The sequence below is a fragment of the Trachemys scripta genome, chromosome 4 (genome assembly GCF_013100865.1).
Source record: "Trachemys scripta elegans isolate TJP31775 chromosome 4, CAS_Tse_1.0, whole genome shotgun sequence".
In the NCBI taxonomy this organism is placed as follows: Eukaryota; Metazoa; Chordata; order Testudines; family Emydidae; genus Trachemys; species Trachemys scripta.
Window position 1 is genome coordinate 54,864,837 of NC_048301.1, and position 18,095 is coordinate 54,882,931.

General features: G+C 40.8%; 1 long non-coding RNA gene across 1 annotated transcript; it reads right to left on the reverse strand.

The window, feature by feature from the left end:
- Positions 1 to 8,135: 8,135 nt before the first annotated feature.
- LOC117875721 lies at positions 8,136 to 15,096 on the reverse strand. Its single transcript, XR_004645338.1, has 3 exons — positions 14,450 to 15,096; positions 13,517 to 13,641; positions 8,136 to 12,553 (listed from the first exon to the last, which is right to left on the reverse strand). It is a non-coding gene; the product is annotated as an uncharacterized LOC117875721 (long non-coding RNA).
- Positions 15,097 to 18,095: the final 2,999 nt, after the last annotated feature.

An 18,095-nucleotide genomic window follows, 5' to 3' on the forward strand; every position in this document is an offset into this window, starting at 1 on the left:
TCTCCTTAGAGTGTTTTGGGAACCAGCATCATAGATAAAATACAGAAGTTTATTTCTTTTTAAGATGTCCGCTTCAGGATGCCATATCACAGACAATGTTTGTATTAATGGTTAATTAATGATGCTGGTTTGCATCTACATAGCATCTTTTGTCCGAAGATCTCAGTGCGCTTTACGAACATTAATGAATGAAGCTTCATAGGAACCCGGTGAGGTATGTAAGGATTAGTGCCATTTAACAAACAATTCCTGCAATTGCAGGCTAATGATTTACCCAAGGTCACTCAGTGTGTCAATGGCAAAACCAGAACTAAAGCCCTGATTCACAGTCCTCTGCTCAGATCACTGGCTCTCTTATTACTTGCACAGCACCTCTTACTATCTGCTCATCACAATTCTTTACTATGGACATACTCTATTACATGTTTTCACACTGGCATTTGAAGAGTCAAATCAAGGAACTGTCCCATCTCTCATGAGCATAAACATTGGCACCAGCATCAGAAGATCCACTGGCAGAAGATTATTAGTGTCAGTAGCAGCAGAAGCATGCACCTGGCCTACAGGGGTATACTGTTTTGAAACTATTATTAATACTCATTTCAAATCGATCCAAATATTTCCTGTGCTTTAGCCATTGATAGAGACTATGTGTGACAGAATATCTTGTAAAGTTTACATATCAGGTCGAATTCAGCGCTGAGGTGAGTGACTTCATTGACTTCACATTGACTTCATTGAGAGTTATACCCATTTATGCCAGTACTGAACTTTGGTCTATTGCATAAAGACTTGCACTGTATCTTCATATTAACAATTACAATCCCCATTCCCATTCATGAAATCACTATAGAAAATGTAGAATGGCTAACACCACACATTTGTGATAATGTAGCATGTCAAATAAAACTGTAACAGGCTTAGACAACAGCACTTACTCATCATTTGAGATAACTCTCCTCTGGACGCAAGAGCTAGTGTTATAAAGATTAGAACAGGACTGTCTTAGGTGTATACAGAGAGTAGTTTTATATCATAGTTAACTTCTCTGATGTTCAGAAAGGAAACTACTGGCCATTGACCAACCAACAGATCACTTACATCATTACTTCTGCTGAAGAAAGCTGATCATTCAAACTGGCTCTGAAACTCTAAAATAGTTCTTGAAATTCTGAGGCCCTGGGAGATAATTGGTCTAGTGGGTATAAAAATTACAGCACATCAGACCAATTTCTTTTCTCTTTAGCATAGAATGTCAATGGTTCATCAAGGGTTGGGGAGGAGTTATCTTCCCCTATGGGAAAATTCTTGGATAGGGCCCTTCCTGACAGATGGAGGGAGGGAGGTTGCCTTAGAATTCTTTCACAGGAGCGGGAGAACTGCCTCCTTTTTGATGTTCAAGGAAGATGCAGAGGGTTTGGAATGAATTATATGTAGATAATGGGGGAATCAGCTGGAGGACTTGTTCCTTCACACCAACCTCTGAGCACACTGCCTCAGGCTCCATTAATTTTTCAGCAGATTTACCATTGGCCCCTGAGACTGAAAGTGGGTACGTGTGGCAGAAATGCAAATGTCTCCCCAGGTGGGCATTGGACCATGTGTAAATTCCCAGGCTTGTGGAGGGGTAGAGGGATTCAGGATAGAGGGGAAGAATGCCACATAGGAGGTTTACACAGCCAATTGCAACTGGAGAGATCCACATACAAAGAGTCCCTTTTAGACATGGATCTTGGTGGAGTGATTTTGCATCCCTTTTCACTCCCTTCCCCCACAGAAAATGTTTTTAAAGACTGTCTGTAAACCATGGATGAAGAATTGCTCATATTCATGTAACAGTGCTGGAAATGGTTCTCTCCCTCTTCCTTCTCCCCACCACCCAATCCCAGTCACCTAATAAGCCAAATTTGTCCCTAGTGTTATCCCACTCTAGTGGAATTGCAACAGGAATGACTTTGGTCCAGTATGTCTACCCAAAAGCTGCAGATAATGCAAAATACAGCTGTCTGCTTTGTGAGTGAGATGAGCACCATGTGCACATAACACCATTGCTCAAATCTCTGCATTGGCTTCCTGTTAACTTCTGGTTGCAATTCAAGGTGTTGGTAATGATCTGAATGGTTTAGGACCCAGCTGTTTTGAGAGACTGTCCTACCCTATGACCCATCGTGGAGGTTAAGATGAGCTGAGAGGCTCTTTCTATCAGTTCCTGGACTAGCTCCATTGAATGCCCTGCTTTAGAATTAATTCCCCTTGACAATCTGCCAGAGCTTCGTCTCACGGTTGAAGATATTCTCTGCTTTAGTTTATGTCTGACTTCAGTATTTTGTTTTAATTGTCTGTCAGTTTGTTGTTCCTGATGGCAGAACAATGTGCAAGGGTTTATGGAATAATTATTTTTTAAAATTGTAAGTAAGCCTTTAGCTTCTATGGCCATAAGCACTCTAAAATAAAAGACCTGAAGATAATGTTCCTGCTCCTAAAGTGGGTGGTACAATCCAGTACCCTGGGTTATAGAACTCCAGGAAGCCCATTATAAAAACCCTTCCCTGCCAGTCATTATTAAATAGAAATCTATGAGGAAAGATGTTCTTGGGACATAGTTGCTTCAGCTAGTGTCACTGCAAAAGCTTAATGGATGCAACAAGAATCAATAGGTCTCATGAGGAATGTGTTACTGGTAATGGGAAACGCCTACTGATAAGACTCAGGGACCAGCTCCTCAGCTGAAATCTTCATCAGTGGAACTACACCAATTTGCTCCAACTGAGGATATGGTCTCAAAAGACTAGAACAAGGTGCCAGTGGCATGGATGCAGCACCACGTATGTTGGCACCTAGATACTGACATCCTGACTGTGGAGGTAGGAGGTATGGTCAGGTGTTTAATGTGCAGGACTAAGTACACCTCTACCCCAATATAACACTGTCCTCAGGAGCCAAAAAATCTTACCGTGTTATGGGTGAAACTGCATTATATTGAACTTGCTTTGATCCGCCAGAGTGCGCAGCTCTGCCCCCCCCCCCCGAGTACTGCTTTACCGCATTATATACGAATTCGTGTTATATCGGGTCACATTATATTGGGGTAGAGGTGTATTGGAAATGCTGTGATCTGTTCTTTGTCCTACCACAGACTTGTTTTGTGACCTTGGGCAAATCAGTTCCTGACTGGATTCCAGATCTGGAGGGAAACAAAAAAAATACTATTTTCTCTGTCTATCACAGGGGGCAAGTAATGTGGTTTACATCAATAATATCTGTAAAGTGACTGGAAGAGATTAGAAGTGCAAAGTATTATTATTTATTAATTATTGATTACTATAAATTATTTTAGCGAAGAACATCAGGTCCATCCTATCACTAACCAAGAAGTCATCAAGGTTACTGAAATGTTGTTTAAACAGTTCTTTGTAGGATTTGGAATAACATGTTAACTTCATTCTGATGAGGAAAATAATTCTGATTCAGAAATCTTCAGAGCAAATGTATAAAATCTGGGGACACAGCAAAGTCCATACCACACCAGTGAGACCTGTCAGATGGGATGGTGGAAAAATTCCTACAGAATCAAAAGAACTCTCGATGTGCTGAATAAAACCAGTTACATAGGCCCAGATCCACTTAGGTACCTAAGTCCCAGTTTTAGGCACCACTGTGATCCACAGAATCCCCTGCCTTAAACTAAGTGCCCAAGTTTTCTCTGTAAAAGTTCTTGAGGTGCCTAAGTTTCTGCCTCTGGGCATGTGCACTGCTGCTTTACTCTAGGCATCTAGACGTCTAGCTCCCACCTAAGCCTCAGTGTAATCCATGAACCAGTTGAAGATAGGTAGAAGAGTGCCTGTTTTACCCTTGGGGCCTGATCCAGTAGCTGGCCTCTGAGCATGCCTGCTGGATCAGGTTCCATTCAGAATCTGGCCAAGGAGGAAGAGATGATGAGGTTGGTGTGTCCACCTTATAACTTTTAGCCCACTGGTTACAGCACTCTCCTGAGAGGTGGGAAACCCCCTGTTCAAATCCTTTCTCTCCATCAGGTGGGGGAGAATTGAACCTGAATCTGTCACATCTCAGGTGAGTGCTCTAACCACTATGTTAAAAGTGATAAGATAGGCACCACCACTTTCTCTTCCTCCCTCACCCTGCCGCCCCATTTTGTGTGGAAGGAGACAGATGCCTAACTCATTCTCACCAGAAACTTCATAGGTGCCTAAGCCGTCTGACTCCAGGTGTCCTTGGCTGTGGATTGCAAGCAGAGAAAGGCGCTTCCTTGCAGCCCAGATTTAGGTGCATATCACTGTGAGTGGGGAGGGGCTTGGGACACACGCCTCTCATTGACATCTCCCATTGGCTAGTTTAGGTGACGCCCTGCCTAGCATGCTAGTTTTTGTGGATCTCATTCTCAGGAACCTCTCTCTCCCATTCACTGTGTAGGGAGTTCGGTGCCAAACTTGGGGATTGTGGATCATAGTGTTGTTCCAATCATTTTCTAGACACCTGAAAGTAAGGCACTGTGATGCTCAGCATCACAAAACCTAAGTCCCTTTATGGATCCGGGTCATAGCGTATCTAGGTTTTGTCAGGTGACATACCAACATCCAGAGATCACCTTTGGGAATAATGCTGGGAAGAAGCAGCCAATATTTCTTCCCAGACTGATGAATTTACTGAATACCAGAACAGCTGCATTAAAAGACTTGGTAATTCCAGGAACCTCTTTCCATGAAGAAACTGCTTAGGCTGGAAATCAGCCATAGCAAGGAGCAGAATAAGAGGTATCACCAGTAGATTTTTAACTGGAAAAAGAAAGCAGAAGAGAGCTCTCCAAAAATGGCCTGAGACTCAATCTGTTAACTGTACTATAACTTTTATTTTATTTGCCTCCTTTAAGCAAGTTGGTCAAGAAAAAGCTGGGAACATGACAGTGAGGTTGTATGGCCTGTGATGTGAGATTCTATAACTTGGGTTAGGCAAGAGACCAGAGTAGATGATCATCATAATGGTTCTTTCTAGCCTTAAGATCATGGCTAATGCTACCTTTTAGTAAAATATAGAACTGAAAATGATTAGTTCTATTTTCTGCATGCCCGGATAAAGGCATGACAGAAAAAAATAACTGGGCAGGATTGTGACTGGTTAGGGCAGTAAAAGACTCCTTACTTCTCTGACTGAGCTATCTATATATTGCTAGTAACAGTGTAAGAATGGGGTTGCTTGATGAGGTTTTTACTCCTCCCCCACCCCAGCCCTTGGAAGAAGACAGAGAATAGACATGCAGGAAAAGGGAGTGAGTGGAACTCTGGCAGGAGGCAGTAGACCTGGATTCTGTTCCCACATCTGCAATTACCTCTCTGTGTGCTCTTGGACAAATCATGTAATTTATCTCTGCCTCAGTTTCCATTTCAATGTAATGAGCATGATTATACTGCTCAGCAACCTTTGTGAAGTGCTTTGAGATCCTTGGTTGAAACATGATTTAGGCCCTGATCCTATAATTGACAGCATGTGGCTACAGCAATTTGCCTGCACACTCTCAATTGCAGAATTGGGGTCAATAATAGTAATAATAAATATGAAAAGCCATTTTAAATCCTTTAAGTATAGTTTAAATTAGATTACTTTAAATTACATTTGGTGACAATAATTTTATATTTATATATATATAAAATTACACACATACACTCTAATAAAGAGATACAGATACTGCCCACTGGGCTGGTTTGTGAACCAAAGCCAACCTTAACCCTTTAGAAAATATTTTCATCCAGAGCTCAGTGTGAATTGTTTGCCAGCTAGTGAGTTTTATTCAGTTGTACAGCATGGAATAATACATCAAAACCCAACCAAAAGCAATGTTTCATTTGTTCTGGTTTAGTATGATGATAGATAAAACTCCAGTTTTGGCCTTAAAGAATCAAAAGTAACTAGTGGTAATAAGAGAAACTTTAGTACTGACCTCTGTAAAGACTTACTGACAAGACTCATACTATCAGCGACATCCAGAATCACCAGTTTTTGCAAGCAGTGGACTCAGCATGAAGTTGTCTTTTTTTGGCAACAGAGCATTCTGCATTTAGCAGAGGCATATGTTTCAAACTCAAATGACTTCACTTCAAATTAAAGGGAAAATGTTTTGAAGTATAGTCATTTGATAATCATTTGCTTTAAAATAAGCAACATATTTCTATTTAATGAGATCCACATCTATAACAAGTGAACCAACAGTGTGGCAAACAAAGAACAACCTGCTCTTAAATACCATTTCAAAATAAATTACCTCTAGTTTTTGTTGTTGTTGTTGTTGTGTTCTTTTTTCCTTTTTCAACTGCCTGTAGAACTCCCACAATTTTTTCATTGCTACAATGATAAATGCTATGAGAAAAGACCTGGTACACTGCCAAAAACCTACTCTAGACTTCAGTATATGTTTCTGCTTTCAAGAGTCAATTGTTTTCCCTCTCTCCCAGGGGCCACTAGCTACCTTATTACCAGAAAGAATGATCCCTTGACAGCACAATTGAGATCTAGAAACTCAACAAAATTGTAACCCCTCCAGTGGCATCAGAATTCTAATCAAGAGCAGAGGGTCTGAAAGACAAATGTGTTTGTGTATAAGACCACCATGTCAGAGTGTGGCTTCTTTACTTGCAAAGGCACCTATTTTGATTTCCTTTTCTTTTGATTTTTTTTTATTACCCTTTTTCTTGTAACCTTTTACTCCACCAGTGTTCTTAATGTAGAGAGGTTTTCACAGCATGGGAATTATCTATACCCGGTTTACACAATTGCTGCCTTTCTTCCACATGCAATCCGTTTTGTGAAATGTGCAACTAGACATAGGAGGCCCTCTAGTTATTATTGACTTTTCTCTCTTACTCAGCTTACTCCATTGGCAGAGCAATTGTTCATCTATTATTTGCCCCGTAAGAAATCCAGGTATTATTCCTACAGCACTGAAACTACAGACAGATCAAGTATGGGTTTGGTATCTTAATGTACTCTTCTGAGGAAATATACCCTGGCCTTGCAGGGGAATGGACTGGAATTTTCTAGTTAGCCTAGGAATACTATATGCTGTCTGCCAGTATCTGTCAAGTACACTTGTTACCCAGAAATACCCAAGTTATTTGGTGACATCTTTTAACACACCTAAGAGTACCGCTTCTAAAATTGCTATGGATGGGATTTTCAAAAGCACCTATGTGACTTTGAAGCCCAAATTCCAGATCCTGAAATCATAGCTGCCCTGACTGTCGGAGTTCTGCATGAGTGCCAGGCTCTGCCTGTGTAAATCTGATTGCAGGATCAGGGCCGTCAGCGGTGATCAAAAATCTGAAGGTTGACAATATTGTTGCTTGTGGCTTTTCTGTCCGCAGCTCTATTATCTTTTATCACCTTAAATACTAGGTTGCATAACTTTAATCTCTACCCAGAAAACCAAGATGCAAGTCACACACGTTGTCTCCAACACATAAATATGATACATTAAAATAATATAAGATGGGAGAGACACACCTGACGGATGGAACAGTAGATTCTTCCACAATAAGCAGCACTGAGCTTCTCTTAAATAAAATGAAGGGAAATCTGAGGAAAATAATGAACAAAATAGTAGCTCCTTCTGCCAGACCCATCAAGTTAAATGGCTTCTGGTATTGTTCAAAGCCTGTATGCTATTGTGTTCTGTGGCAGAGGGTAAAGAGAGGAGGGGAGACTTCTACTGACATTTTGATGAGACAACAAACAAAAATAATATTTTGACAGAAGAGCTCATCCTATTTTTCTTTCAAAGCCATTCTTAAGCAGGAACGAAGTCTCCTTCATATGAACAATACTGAGGACATAAACAGAGCCCATCCAGTAGTATTTTAAGGAACTACTTCATTTGTAAACGAACACTGTCTGCTTGAAATGAACACACAGCATGACTAAAGACCGCAAGTGCTTGGCATCATTTGAGCTTAGTTTTAAATTCCTCTGACAGACATTTTTGGACTATGTTCTACAAAACTAGTGTCAAGTGTTGACATTGGCGTAAGCATACGATATGGCTCTATGCATTCACATGCTGATAGGTTGCACTAATGTGTGTGTAACCAATAAAAACAAAAAGGTTAGTTTTCATATTAGTACTAAGTTTTATTTATGTCAATATCAGAATTTATTTACCCTCCTAACCAAATGTTTACCTCACTCTGCCTCATCAATATTAACCTCACAGATCAACAAATCTTCATATTGACAGAATAGAGAAGTCAATATCTCCTTATTACTATTTAATAAATATTTCATTGTCAGTAAGCCAGTGAGAACAAACATCTGTACAGTAGAATGGCATGTACTTTAATTTTGTGAGGTTAATACCTTATGGATGTTTGAAAGGAGAAATCTAACTTGTAATAAGTGCACACATCAATATCAGCATATAAAACTACAACACGGTGAAGGATGTTTAAATTGAACAAAACAGGTTTTTTTAGTCCCACTTTTGATATACAAATGTTGGATGTGTTTTACCGTATCTTCTGACTATGATTGATAGGAGATGCATCAATTTCAAGGTTTGAGAATTTAAGTAAATTGTTGTCAGTGGTATCGTTTCTTCTTTTTTGTATTTTTTTTTTCAAATTATCTCCTTCCAGAGAATAGTTTTACAAATTGAGACAGGATATACATAAAGCATCAATTTAGCTTGAATATCCACTTACAATTGTAAAAAAAAAAAAAATAGTTGTGATAAGAATGTGAGTACATCAGAGTTGTTCAGAAAACTCCAGAGTGTTTTAAAAAACTGCTTATGTTTTTCAAAATAATCCTAGGTGTTTCTATTTTGAAAACACTTTGTCTGCCTTTTCATCCAAAGGACAAAGCTGTGTTGGTGTACACTGGAAAAAAATATGGCTCACAAAGGAGGCTTCTTCAATATTTATCCTTTCACCTAGATTATAGAGTAATCGTATTATTAAAAAAATGGGGTTAGCAAAAGAATTATATCAAACTATCTGAAACCTAAGAGTAGATTTTTAATCTTTCCCTGGTTACTGGAGATATCTTATTTAGACTGGAGGGCCTAAAGAATTTGTACTGACAGTGCAGGGATAGGACTTTACACAGCAAAATTTACTAAATATCCCAAGTAGAATACCTTTGGTTAGGGATAACTCTGGGTCTAATGTAGGTGAATTCACTCTACCCACTTCTTATTTGGAGAGGTCTGTGTTATGATTTGTCTGATTGCTCAAATAATGTCATCTAAAGTTCATTATTTCAGTTTCAATGTGTGTGTACTTATATATACTTAAAACAAATGGTAAGACAAGTGTGTTTGTGCTTTTGTTTTTTAACATCAAATCTTACAACTGAATAAAGATAGTATCCTCATTTCACTGTCCTCTGAAAGAAGCAACATGGAATGGATTCTGTAAATCTAAGGCAATATACATGTTGCTGATTAAAAGCTGATGGTAACAGTTAATATATATGGTAACAGGGGGAAGTGTAATTTTTTTCCTAATATTTTCTCTAAAAAATGAAAATTAGAAGGGGAAAAAACCCAGATGTGACTGTATAAGCCTTGATTTGAAGAGCTTTTGTTATCTCCTAAATAATGCATATAATAATGTTCATATGAAATACTATATTAAAACTCAGTTCTAGTGGGTATTTGTGTTTATGAATTGATTCCTTATCCATATTTTATGGAGAAATTGTGCTCTATTCTGGTACTGAGCATTATTTTCCAAACTCCTTGTTAGACACTGAATAGCTCTCTACTGTGCCTCAAGGCTTAAATGAAACCAAAATTTAAGTGAAATTTAAAGAGACAACATTCAGAAACTCATTTTTTATAATGCTTCTGAAAGTTCATAATTATTTTTGTTCCTAATAGTCCTGCCTTTGAAATAATTTGATGGCTACATTTCAAAATCCACTTGGAAAGATTTGGCAACTGCATAACCATTAATGGGAGTATATATCACAAAAATGATTTTACAAATAAATAATGGTTTACAGGATTTGGCTTAAATTGTCTGCTTTCATTTGATTTTTTTCTAAGCTAATTTGTGGCGAGGCAGGAAAATCAAATTGAACACAATTTGGAAATAAAACTATTTGATAATTGAGATAAGTAGCTTGAACTTGTCAGTCACCTGTGACCTCCTTCTAGTTACACTTCATTTAAACTTTCCCAATTCAGAGGGCCTAAGGATGAGTTTCAGAGTATAAACAGAGCAACTCTGGCTTGGCTCTGGGACTGCATTATCCCTCCAGTTTGTTTAATTTGTATTTAAAATGGAGAGAGCTGAGTAAACAAGTAAAGATGTTTGGAGAAGATGCTTAGTTGCTACTTCATGCTTGCAGAGACCTTTGTGGGGGAAATACAGAATGTAAGAAAAAATAATAATGGAGGCGTAAGATACTTGAGAGAAAACGTAGCATGAGGAGCCAGGAGTTAGGATCTTACTTGGAATCTGATCCTCTTTGAAGAGCTCTGTTACTAGAATTTTGCAGTTAGTTTGTGTTTGGACCTAATGTTTTGTTGCCTGTTCCAAACAGGTTATTCAGAATAACTTGGCAGCTGAATCCTTCATGCCTTTGGGATAATTATTGCTAATCGTGATTGGCAATAACAGCAATTGCATCTTCACCAGGAGACAGCTATAAGGATTTTCATTTGGGTTCACAATCCCCATTGCCAATAGGAAAGAAAAGGGACTTTATGGCAGCCCTCTCCTTGCATCTTTGTTCAGATCGGCGCGGAGGGAAAAGATGAACAAGCTGAGCGGGTTTGATGCCATCTCCCAACGTGTCCCGTAGGCTCGCTGTGTTTGCTTTGGCTTGCTGTGCCAGCTCCCTTCCCCACTCTGCTCTGTGGCGGGTGGCAAAGGGCTGAGCAGCGGTGGGTAGCGATCGCCAATGGCTTTGGTGTGTGAGCTTCCCCGGGGTGGCACGGCCAGGGCAGGGCAAGAGGAAGTTTGAATTGAATAACAAGTGTGACTTGACTTCTGCTTGGCTGCAGCCCTCACGCCTTTAAGAGGGACTGGAGCAGCCTCGCTTCTTAATAAACCTTCGGGTCGATGCGGCATTGCTCGCCAGTGAATCTTCGTGGGTTTATTTATTTTAACTAACTCAGCCACACGAATCGCGGCCCCTTGTTGACTCTGGCTGCATAGGCGGGGGAGACGCAGGAAGACCAGGGGGAGGAGGCAAGGAGAATTCGCCCAGAGCTTGCAAGGTTTCATGCCTGCAATGACTGCGTGCAGTTGCGTTCACCCCACTCCAACCTCCTTGGCAAAGAGCCCCCAGCCCCTGATCACTCCGTCCCTACCCAGACGTCAGGCTTCCTTGCAAGGCGTGGCAGACTATGGGCAGCAGCTAGGAAAACCTAACCTTTCGAGATCCCTTAGCACCCCAGTCGGGTGCTTCAGGAAACCCATTCAGCCCTCAGGCCGCCTGCACAACAGAAAGAGCGAGCGATGATCGTTTCAAACAATGTGAGGAGATTTCCAAAGTTTACAGTATTAGAAAGCCGCGGGGGTCAATCCTTCCTTCCAGGCAGGACAGAGGAGTGAGTCACTCACTCAGTCAGCACAGCTCGGTATGAAGGGAATTGTTTATTAGGAAATAATGACCACTCGCCTTTACAGCGCTTGCGAATAGGGCTCACAATAAATCAAGCGCCTCCAAGCCTTGTTCTGATCGCTAAACTTGGAACGTCTCTTCTGTTTACTCCAGTCTGTGGTCGCGAGCAAGGTACTCACTCAGGGAGCTCCTGAGAGGGGCAGTATAAATACACTTGCCTTTGTCTCCCGAGCAGATGTGTGTGTTAGCGATAAACCAGGCGCAGAACTAGACCTACCCTTAACAATGAATGCAGCTCATTAGGGATTCGGATCCTTTGCAGATACATAGAGAAAAGGCTTGTGGGCTAAAGGAACTTCCACTCTTGACAGTCCCAAAAGTTGCAAAATATTTTTGGTAACAGCTGTCACTTCGTAACAGAGCTTTTTGCTACACCTGTCCTTTACATCACCTTTTAACCCTTACCTCCCTCAAGTCTCCTTAGCCTCGCTTCTGTAGTTCCCATCTCCGCGGTTTACAATCCACCCCCCCCCCCTTAGGCTATGAGGCTGCTCTTTAACACAGGCGGGATCAACCAAGAGGTGCTTCATAAGAACCTCTGCATCTATAGGATCTACGATGCTGAGTGAGCTTTGCCTCCTTTATGCATTTTGGGGTGGGGAGGCGGAGGGGGTCAGAAGAAAGGTTCTGTGAGATAAGCTCGTCGTCCACTTTAAGTATCTCTCCTTCACTAGCTGAGGATGCTGGCCACTGACGTCAGATGTTGTTTGCCCAGTCTTTTGTTCAGTTAAAAATAGTTTCGTGTAGCAGCTTACCTGAGCTGCGGGTCTGTTTGATTTCTCCGGGAAATATTGCTGCTACCGTACACGATCATTTCTTCCTCACTCCGAGCTGTATTCGCTCCACTCCTGAAATTCATTCCACCACTAATCAAGAAACTGCTTACTAATGTTTAAAATGAACGTTTTACTTCCTGGAAAACAAAAACTAAACTTTGTAACCTGGCTTTAGCAGGGTTATAGCAACAAAATCAACTATTTTTTACTACAGGTTCCTATCCTGCTCCAAATATTCCCACTCCCCCCACATTCTTTAGTTTAGAAAACATTTTCCCTTGCATCCCAGTTCATTTCTATACTCATTCTTCTTGCAATTGCATATTAACCTAGTAAAATAATTGCATTAGAGCAGATTACTTTAACCAGACAACTGACCATCTTCTCTGATTCGACGGGGTTATTAAAAATCGCTGGTACCCAAATAATAAAGGAACATTTCCTAATTTTAGGGGAAATGTTTTAAGCGATCAATTTGCAAATGTTCCATTATCTGTGTGTATGTGGGTGTGTATAATGTATATATTTCCGAGTTATTACTCTCTCTCTCTGTTTCCATACGTTAGAGCGAAATGAATAACTTGGAAATGTGTACCCAATTTGCCAATCTTTCCCGGATTTCTTATGTAACTTAGTTGTGCATTATAATGTAAATAGTGGATCTCTAGATATGGAGATAATTATTTTAACACGCCAGTGCAGTGTTCCACAACCTACTCATTGTGCACATCTCAGTTGCACAGCATATAGGACTACAGTTCTTCCATGCTGTATCATAACTTTATAACCTTATTGCATGACAATGTGTGTAATAGATAGATATGATCGCACACACATACAGAGGTGTATATCTAGCTGATCTAGCGGTACAGTGTATATATAATTTTACAGTTTACCTTAACAAAACTGTTTGTTAGTGCTAAATCCGTCTGCTCAGGACAGTATTCTCTTCATTTCGTTCCCAGTGTATGCTCTTTGCAACGAAGGGGCTTCCCTTCTGCTCCCTATATTTTAATCCAGTAAAGGACTGATTAGCCCCAGTTCCACGCTATGGCTCTAAAAGGGCCAGGTCTGCGCTAGCTCGCAGAGTCACCTCTCACCTCTCTGCATCTCCGGGCTGAGGTCACTGCTGGGGCAATGCGGGGGAGCAGGCGGTGGAGCTCTCTGTCTGTGCTACACGTACCTGGGCTTAAGGCAGAAGTTTCCGTTCGAATGTTATGCATCCCTTTAACGTCAAGATAAAAATATTGTCTCCGTTAAAAAAAACAACAGCCACCACCTACCTCTCTCTTTATTACACTGATATCGAAATGGATTTCTCGTAGGAACAACAGGAAAATTCAACTCGCCAAAGCACGGAGATGGGTTTAGTTTAGTTTAATTTGCATCCTCAGGTTTTAGTGTTTCCTCTCTCTCTCTGTGTCTGTCTTTGGGGAAGGGAGTCGATTGTTTCCCAACGTATTGTTAAACCTTCCTGTGAACTTTTGCATTTTAAAGAAGGACTTTACAATCTGCATTTTGGTTGCATTCAGCTACATGCACCGTTCACCTCGAACTGTGCATTCATTTAAGGTGCAAAGGTACGCGGATAACATTTCAGGTTGAATGACTAGAACACAGCAGATTGTCCCGTTTATGCCAAATCCTGGAATTAATTGAACAAAAAGAGTATTTTATTTTCCAGCTGTAAAAAAAAAAAAAAAGGCAATTTAAAGTGGAATCAGATTGCAACAGGAAGAACTACAATAAAACCATAGATCCCTCTTGAAAAGATTTCATTGGGAGCAGATTTTTCAAGTGTGTAGGATCATCATAAATAAATGCTATTATAGACTTTATTGATATTATAAAATCATACAATACATTTAAAAAGACAGCAATAAAAAGGAAATGATTTTGTATAAGAAAATGAGCACTTGAAGGTGTAAGTAGTTTTTAAATAGTTTTAAGTAGTATTTATCAGTTGGTCGATGCGGAGGTAAGCAAATATTTAGTATTCAGGAAAAAGAAAATTAATTTAGAAAAAGAGTTACCTTCCATTGACTGTATCATTGCATTTACAGAGCTGATGTGGAGCCATCGCTTTGTTTATTTTTCTAACGTCTGCCCAAATTCCAGCAATCCAAAGAGCAGTAACAGCTTTTTCCATGTGTTTATCATCGGGGTTGCAACAGGATTCGCCTCAATTGTTCTGCCTTTCTTGTGTTTTCCTTTCTTCCCTCTTCTGCATTTCCCAGATACATTTGCTTTGGTTGCAAAAAATAAACAGCGGACTTTTTAACAGCAATTTGAGATGATAATGGCTAGTGATCCCATTCTTTCCATCATAATCTTCAAGTGGTTTAAGATTAATGATAGGAGGTGTTTTAGCAAGAAGTGTAGGGTCTCTTCTCCAAAGACCAGCGCTATGATAATTTACTTAAGATGTTGACAAGACTGTCAGTAAGGCTAATTTTTTATTAAGCTGCACCGAGGTAACTGTAGTAAGCATTTGATTTTTTTAAAAGTAAGGTACATTAATTTTATGAGTGTCTTCCCACAACTGTTATTTGGTCGCTGGCTGATGCATTTGCAATTGAAATGCTGCTCCTTGCCTTTGTTTCCAGAAAGGTGTTTTCTGCTGTTCAGTTATATATTCCTCTCCCCACCTCCTCCTCCCTCTACACACACACATTTAAAAAAACGAAAATAAATTTGGGGAGCTACTGCCATGATCCAAACCCTCCAGTTCTTCTGCAGGGCATTGTTGTGCCTGTATTTCTGTGTAGACAGAGTCCTGAACCAAGTGAACTTGATGTTTCTTCTAACATAGACAAAATAATCCTTTAAACTATAAATATTTAACTGTACCTCAGTTTACACAGTGGCCCTGGTGCCTCTTTTAACACAAGTGATTTACGATTTTATTTGGGGCTTTAAAATGGTGTTTTGCTTTTGTAACATGTCACTGTTTTCCACCGGGGGCTGCCTGCTCCATTCCGGATTGAGTCCGCCCCACTGAACCGGCAGCACCTCCAAAGGAGACATTGAAAAAAACCCAGCATTCTTCTCGCATTAGAAGAAAAGCGTCTGCTCTCCCGCACGAAGTTATGGAGAATAATTTGCCAGGAAGGCAACTGCCCACTGTCTGAGCGCTTTTGAGTATTACAGGAGCACAAAAAGGTGCTTCTGCTGTTACCTGAGGATCCCACTTTATCGCTGAATTTCCAGGTCGTTTTCTCCCAGTAGCTGATGGTGCTAATAACAATTTAGATATTAGTTCAAGGTGATCATTACAGCCCCTATAGAAAAAAATGACTAGGCTTAATTATTCTAACGTGTGTGTGCGCATACACAAAATGTGCGAAAAATCCATTGCGTAATAAGAAACAAACCAACAAAAAAACCCAACAACCCTAGAATGCAATAGCATCAGGTTCTTAGTAGAGCTGATTTTGCTATTTTTAATAAGCAGAAATCGTAAGCTTACATATAAATGATTGGGAAAATGTGACACTTATTTTGTCATGTTTCACTGTAATTTTTAGCTTCCCACCGAATGCTTATGCACAACGCTGTATAGGTAGGTGTAGGCACACATACACATGGTATGAATATAGAGGGAGTGTATAAGTATAATTACCTTTAATATCAAGGAGCTAGGTGGCAAGTTTTAGCAGTTACCTGGAAGAGAGCTCGACTACAGTAGTAACAAAATGCTCACTGGCACAGGCATTTTCTCGGTATTCTGTAATATCTTGGGTTTAACTTTTCTATGGGGGGGGGGACAAGACACAAAATGTTACCCGCCTTTCTTCTCCCTGTGCCGTCGTTAACCCAGGACGATAAGATCACTTTTTTGATGTTTGTATTTCTCCGCGAGTGCAGGAAAATTAACACAAACTAAACCTCAGCAGCTACACCGGTATATTTATCCTTGTTATCAACATTTCCCCCTTTTTAGATCTGCAGTTTTTGTAGGTTTTTTTTTTAATGGCAGTTTCCTAAACAGTTTATATTATAATCCCCTGAGGCCAAGAGGAAGGCGTGGGGGGAAACAGAGAGTGTCCTTTCTTATATATATACACACATACATATTTAAACATTGAGCCCTGGCAGGAAATCTCCCTGGTACTGGCAAGCTTTGCTTGAAAAGTCTGTGCTGCGGACCAGAGGCGCTCTGTTCAGTTGGCCAGCAGGGGGCGCTCTGATGTTGTGTCTGGGCTAAAGGAGCAGTAACCACAAGGCTTGTTTCATTGCGCTGGAACAACAACAACAAAAGCTGCAGTTTCCAAACCCTAACCTGCTCCTCTACTTGGGTTTCACTTCTTGTAACTCAGCCTTGTCTGACTTCTCTGTCCTTGGCTACCCGCCGGGTATTTATCACACCCTTGTGTGAGGGTGTATACACCTTAGCCGGGCGAGCTGCAGCCCGTGCCGGTGTCACTGCCTGGGACTGGCTCGCTGCAGTCTCTCTCCCTGCGCGCTATACATTATGCAACTGCAACTTATTAAATACAACGATGAATTGTCAACATTTTTTTCGCCTGTTAGTTCCGCTGATCCGGGCAGGATTTATTTTCAGATCTCAGGTCCCGGAGCTATAATGCGTGGTTTCTTTTCCTTAAATAAAATTGGTCAAATGTTGACAACCTTTAAGCCAATCTAACACTCAAGACTACTGATGGGAAACTAATGAGAAAATATCAGATCGTCCGGCCTGAGGGCTCCTAATTAAATCTTAGCTGATTGAAAAATAAAAGCGGGGTTTGAGGGGAGGAGGAAGGAAGAAGCTCCAGGCTGAACTTTACCTCTGGTTTTACGTTATATCGCCCCTCCCCCCAAAATCCCTCCTGCGCCCCCCCCCCTTTAAAAGCCTAACGTTATTTCTTTGGCTATTTTAAGCGATCCACTCAGGACTCTCACTCCTTGCCCGGTAAATATTAAGGCCTTTAAGCAACGTGATTTAACTAATTAGAAAATTTACATCATTAAGTCTCAGGGAGAGAAAAAAGGAGAAACAAATCTGTCAGTCATTTTAAAAGAGACAGGCCCTATTGAAGTGTGAAGAAATCGGCTCTAATTCAAAAAGGCAATCGGGCAGAAAAAGCCCTCAACATTAGCCTGCTACTTATTAATCAGAAAGGGCTCCCCCCTCCTCCTTCCCTGTAAGGGTAAAGCAGCCGCACATCGTTAGTTTCACCCAACGCCAAAGCTGCGTTCCATTCAGGTTTTGCCACTCGTCCCTGTCCCATAGTAATTGTGGGTGTTTATCCACTCGGGGCTCATAGATCTGGAAATGGGTTTCTGTGGTGGGGACCCGGATCCGCAGGAAAAGGCCAGCGGCATGGATTCCATCTCTCCCCCCCCCCCCATTCCCCCAGACAAATCCAACTGTACAACAAAGTAAGATCCTAGTTTGAAACCTGGTTGGGTGAGAACTAGATAATGCCTTTGTTTTCTCCCTCGCACTGAATTTATAACCCAGACACTCGAGACTGAGTGGCAACCCCATCCCCTTTTCTAGAAGTGAATGTGTGTAACGCAAGGAACTTGGCTCAATAAACAACCTAAACCGTCACTGAAACTCAGAGACCCCATTATTAATTTAGGGGTCTTGATTAAGTGATTTGGGACACTGATTATCTGAGGAGTGTATGTGATGGCCAGGGGAATTGTTTGCTCCGGGTATATGGAGCA